The sequence below is a fragment of the Poecilia reticulata genome, linkage group LG2, assembly GCF_000633615.1.
Source record: "Poecilia reticulata strain Guanapo linkage group LG2, Guppy_female_1.0+MT, whole genome shotgun sequence".
NCBI lineage: Eukaryota > Metazoa > Chordata > Actinopteri > Cyprinodontiformes > Poeciliidae > Poecilia > Poecilia reticulata.
Window position 1 is genome coordinate 2,926,754 of NC_024332.1, and position 6,000 is coordinate 2,932,753.

Here is a 6,000-nt window from a genome sequence, read left to right on the forward strand (position 1 = left end):
AAACAGAAATATTCATCTACTTGAGAAATATCYGGAAAGATGTGAAAGTTCAGAATAGTAGACTGAGATTTAGCAATTTTATATTTAATGTAGGACTGAGATTTTTTACATGTTAATTTTGATTAATTACATAGACTAACTTGATAAAAATATCAAAGCAATTATTTGATTTTTTTTAATATATATTTTTTTTTACATACAAACGTCCCAAATCGGAACCTTTGTATTGTGTTTCTAGTACACCCGTAAATGAGACGCACAAACAACTTCTGCAAAAAGAAAAACRCCACTTYTCTTGGGCAGGGAGGTTCATTTTTCCTTCTAAAAACAAGCTGATGGGATGTTGGACAAGACAATTGTTTTGTCCAAGYTGTACAGAGAGGAGATGGCCCATCAGCGAAGCTACTCAAGCCTAAAATACGATCTCAGTGCYACAGATGTGGCAGCATGTATCGACATCCCGAACGCTAATGTCAGAACCTACGCTCCGCACTTCTTTTTCAAAGACGTTACATGAATGATCAAGGGTTCTTGAGACACTCGGATGCTGAATGGGTAACAGCACTTTGCATCAATCTGATTGTTGAATAACCTAAACAACAGATCCAATATAACTAATATTTTGTTGTGGAGTTGATTTATTCAATAATTTGGCAGCATAAAAAGGTTTGAATCGAGGCATCTTACATTTAAAAACGCTTTAGAGTGCTGCACGCTAACCAAAGGAAGGCTTCCTTCTTGTGACTTGATTGAGAGGATCTCATTGAGTTAATGATGTGTTGATGGTGCGCCGCTTTTTTTGGCAGGTTAATTGAAGGCATTTTCCTGGTTGGAAGAAGATTAATATAACAAGATGCCTCTCACTCCGTGGGTTTTATTTAGTTATTTAGCGAGCATGTGCTCCACCTGCCAAAGAGGTTATGAGGTTGATAGCGTTTGTTTGTTTGTTTGTTTGTTTGCCTGATTGTGAGCGGAATTGCTCAAAAGGTTACGAACTGATTTGCATTTAATTTTCCCAAAGGGTGGCACAGCCCGATGCAAAATTCATTAACCGGTTGGCTCCTCACAAGCCAGGATTTTTYTTTTTTTTTTTTTTTATGAATTCACTCCTCATTCCAACATCTTTTTACTAAATGCAATTATTTTATTTTTTATGAAAAAGAAAGTCTGACCCTTTCTTAAAAAAAAACAAACAAAAAAAAAAGAACAAAGCATTAGCCTACTTTGTTAAATCACAATTTCACTGTAATTTACCATTTTTGGAAAGCATTTTTGTACAGCACTGAAGAAAGGTCGATGCCCGGCCTATATGATCAGGAAGTCACTTTAACAGAAGCTGCCGACATAAAGTAAAATAAAAGTTATCAAAACTCAACACACCATGCCTTGAACTAAAGAAATTAAATCCTTCTGGAAAGGGTTACAAACCCATTTCTAAGGCAAACCGACTCCACCCATAATCCACAAATTGTAAAACACGAAATGTAGTGAACCTTTCCAGCCAGTTCATAAATGAATAATCAGAAAAAGACTAAGAGAAAAGGCATCCATTGACCAAAATTAACATTTACAAAATAAATTTAAGACCATAAGAAAAACTGTCCTGCTGACAGGTGAAACTAAACAGGAACATTTTTGAACCTCTGCTTCCCATTATGTACGGGGTAAACTAACAGCAATCACAAAAACATCACACCTAAATTTGAACATGGTGGTCGCCATCCATATTTGGATCCATATTTGTAAGACAAATATGGATGGCGAGTTTTAACCACGAATTCTGTGCTCCGTCAGAAAGTCATACAGGAGATTCTCCACACTTGAACACTTGCTCCAAAATATATTAAGAACTTCTGAATGGCTTAAAAAAAAAAAAAAAAAAAAGTTATTGACGGGGTCCTAAAAAGGTCAGACATTAAACATGACTTTAAATAAGCCATTCATGATCAAACAACCCCCCAAAACAGCTGAAAGGGGTGATGAATGCATACATACATGTCTTAATAGAATTAGTTTTGTTTTAGAAAATAAAATTWAAAAACTGAAAAAAATATAAGACCGAATTTTTGTTTCCTATTTCTACTTTATGTGTTCCATGAAACCCTAAGAAAACACATTAAAACGTGTGGAAAAACTCCTAGTTGAATAAACCCCAAAAACAAGCTGTTAATAATAGAAAGGTCAGGAGTAGTTATAATTTGTTGCATCTTTTTCACTCCAGTGACTGTAGAATTTAATCGCACTTATAGCCTTGAAACTGCTTCAGCTGATGTCACATACTGGGTTTGTTTCTCAGATCGGAAATTATTTGCACAATCGCTTTTAAAACTAAAAACAGTCTGTTGTTTAGTTTTCTGCTCAGTTGACGCAAGTGAACCACCGAGTGAGTGTATTTACTTAGTCTTAWGYAAAGAAAACACACTAATCAGTTCTCCTAGAAACAAGTCAAAAGTCTCGAACAAAACAAATAAGAGACAAAACTTCAGTATTAACCCAACGGAATATTAGCTGAACCAACACGGAACACACTTCACGCTTCAGTGCGGACTCGTTATGACAGGTAATAACATCACGCTTTACTTACCATAAAAACTCGGTTGGTTAAGCGAGTCAAAAATTCATCCACATGCTCTTTAAAAGTTGTAATTGTTGCATGTTTGTTTGTGATGCTTTAGAAAAACAAATAAGAGCCTCAAAAATGGTTCTTAGACATTTTTTTTCTTCCTCTGGCAGCCTGGGAAGCAGTGGGCAACTAGTGTGCTCTACCGCCTCCTACAGGACTGGAGTAACACAGTCRATAAACGGTTAAAAAATAMAACTAATAGATTTTATTGCATATACTATATGTTAGAGTAAAGTTTTTATCGAGTCATTTTAATTTTTCTGGGKTTTTTTTTATACTTTATCTGTTACAATCCAAGTGCTACTGATTCTGCTTGGCTGCCGTACGAATATAGCCAAGTTTGACATTACACTGTTTGACAAACTGGCCATTTCAATGTGTTTACCAACAAACTAAATTTTTAAAGGTGCCTTCAATTATCACTGATATCCCAATATTTTTTGCCATAATTTCATAGCATCGCGTTCCTTAATCAGAGTCCGAATTTCTGCTTTGAAAAATAGATTTTTTTTAACAATACTGTTGAAGGTTATCATGAGAAACTTGTGATAAACAATATTCTGCTTTGGGTGAACAGCGAACAGATTCCCGATAACGAGAAGTCTATGCACCTTGTAGGGAAACAAAACTGTTTCCAACTCAACAAAAAAGGTTATATTGAGGAAGTTGCTTTTGGCCAATGTCTGCTGTTTGGCATTGAAACAAGTTAGTTGTATTTTCTTAATGACTTAACCACCTTATTTATATAAGATGATTGGTGAATTATATATATATATATATATATATATAAATTTACCTTCTAAAACATTTTATGCTCCATTAAATAAATGTGAATCAATGCATGTTATTTAAATAACTAGCTAAGGAAGTGAAATTAGTTAGTCACTAGTTAGTTAGTTACTGAAGAGAATCTATTTCTGACAGGCTTGTTAGTTCCCTAATCAAAAATGGAGTACGGCACAACATTCATAAAGACATATCCTTTTAAGCTCCCCCATCACAGAAAAGAAATCATCTGAATACTTAACTTCACATTTCAAAATGACTGACAGCCAACCTGCAGAGAGGTTTGACCTAACACCCATCCGTCAGCTCTCTCTGAAAGAACAGCAGCATGCAATTAGTGGTTGAGTGTTTGTGCTGCGTTTGCTTGAGTAAATCCAAGACATTACACCGATCCCCGTTTTCACCCTTTGAGAGTGCCGAGCAGACTACAGCCAAGCAGTCAGTTAGTTGAACTCACAGAAGGTTATTTTATTACCAGTGCATCCAACTCTTGAGTGCACCATAACCTTAAAAGCCTTTCGCGCTTGCTGACTACAGTTAAATGAACGGGCTCGACTCGGTTATGGTTCACCGCTTTTGTTCCCCCCCCGCGAGGGGAGCTAATAAGTCAATCTGATCCACTCGCAGATACGCTGAGGATGCACTTATCGCATTGTCAGCAGCTCATTTCATTAAGGCTCCTAGTTAAGTTTGCGTGTTACACGTTCGACACTTTTAAATTACCCAAGTCCCACTTGGCTTGGGCCGAGGCATGGGGGTGGAGGGGGGGGGAAACAGAGGGAAAGGCTCCCTGTGAACCCCCACCCCCGAACTGCTTTGACCATCAATCATGGCTGTCATAGCAGCTGGGCTCCTGTTCTACAGTGGGAGCTCACAGCAGAGCTCTACATCATCTGGAACTGTGATGGAGGCGCAGGCTTCAGCTCCACGTGGTTTGATTAGAGGCTGTGCYTTCATGAGAAAAAGCAAACATGACGGATATCAGCCTTCGTGATGAGGCTGGTGCGGAGAGTTTTGCGTGGAGTCGCCAAAGTAATTTTTAAAAGAAAGGAAATCTGATTTTTGTAGCAGTAAAGCGTTTAATCACACTGGGTTGGAAAATAAAAATAAATTTTTTTGGAAGTTGTCTGTGAAGGCCTATTTTGCACGGTTGATTCCCAAAAATGATATCTATTTTTTTTTTTTCAATCAGGTCTGGTTTTTTACTCTAATTTGATTTTCAGAAATCCCATCTTCTGACTGCATTTTTGTGACAGTGTCAGTTTATTTCCGTTAATATTTCTCATTGAAATATGTTTTAGGAGAAAACAAAAATTGTTTCCTAACGTTTGAAAAACCCAAGACAAATTTTTAGGCTGTTGCACCATGTTATCAGTCATCTTCATCTCTCCCTTTCTGTAAAAATTAGGCTTTMTAATATAATTTACGGCCAAAAACTGTTTTAGCAATTAAGAAATAATCCACCAATTTTGCCTCTATTGTTATTTCATGTGAATTCTACCTTTTTGTATTTGTTATTATCTTTTGTACAATTATGCTTGTGTAATCATATCAGCGTGCAGTGAGGCTGCTTTTAATAATAATAAAACAAAACAACAACAAAAAAAACAAGGCTCCTTTCGTTTCAGTTAATAAGTGTTTGTATATGTTAAATACAATATTCAAATGGAGATAAAGCTAATGGGCTTCTGCTGTATCTTTTATGACATATATATTAAACGCGACACTGCATGAACGGACTTATTTAGTGGCGTGATTGGTGAAGTGACACCGGCGTCGAGCAACAAAACACTTTCACTTTTCCGTCCTATCCATCCTTGCTTGTCTCATTAGCCTTCATTCCATTACGGGGGCCAAAAACTACATCCAGGCTTGTTTATGTAAAGCAATTTCTGCGCCGCATCTTGTTATCAGCAGAGGAGATGTGCCAGTTGGATTGCTCTGTCAAACCCGAAATTGTTTTTTAATTCCCCGATTATCAGCATTTTGAATGGATTCTGGCCTCCAAGACCTGTTCGAGACCTACTGGGTTAGGACGGAAATTGCTCACGGCATCAATTGGCCTTGAGACAGGCGAGTCAGACGAAACCTCACAAGTTAATCACAGCACATTGCACGTCAGACTCTCGGCTGACAAAAGGGATTCATGAGCCGTTGATACAGACAGACGGAATGTTTAAAGAAGCGGTTGAGAGCTTTTCTTTAACTTGCAAATGTATTTGTATTTACACAAAAGAGCAACACAAAGAGGTGAAGTGGGAGATAAAGGTTACAGGTTTTGTAAGTTTTTAATAAATACAAATCTGGAAGGTGTGGCATGTGGAGAAAACCGACTTCAAAAATGCAAAAAATACTTGAAAATGGCAGGAAAATGACCCTGCAGATACAATGGAAGAGTATCCAAGCTGAAATGACCTAGTCAAAGTTCAGACCTGATTACATTTCAAAATCTCTGGCAAGATCAAAGAAGGGCTTTTCACAAATGCTTTTTCCACTACTTCTGACTGAGTTTGACTTATTTGCTTAGAAGAATGGAAAAAAAAATATTGGTTGTAGATGTGCAAAGGTGATAAAGGCGTAGTTCAAAAAAA

At 37.1% G+C, this 6,000-nt stretch overlaps 1 long non-coding RNA gene across 1 annotated transcript in view; it reads right to left on the bottom strand.

Annotated features, from left to right (window-relative positions):
- The window catches only part of LOC103476018 (uncharacterized), a 30,370-nt gene extending 27,546 nt beyond the window's left edge, over positions 1 to 2,824 (bottom strand). Inside the window, exon 1 of the long non-coding RNA XR_535392.2 lies at positions 2,585 to 2,824. This is a non-coding gene — a long non-coding RNA (uncharacterized LOC103476018). The remainder of the gene's footprint in view (positions 1 to 2,584) is intronic.
- Between the last annotated feature and the right edge of the window lie 3,176 nt (positions 2,825 to 6,000).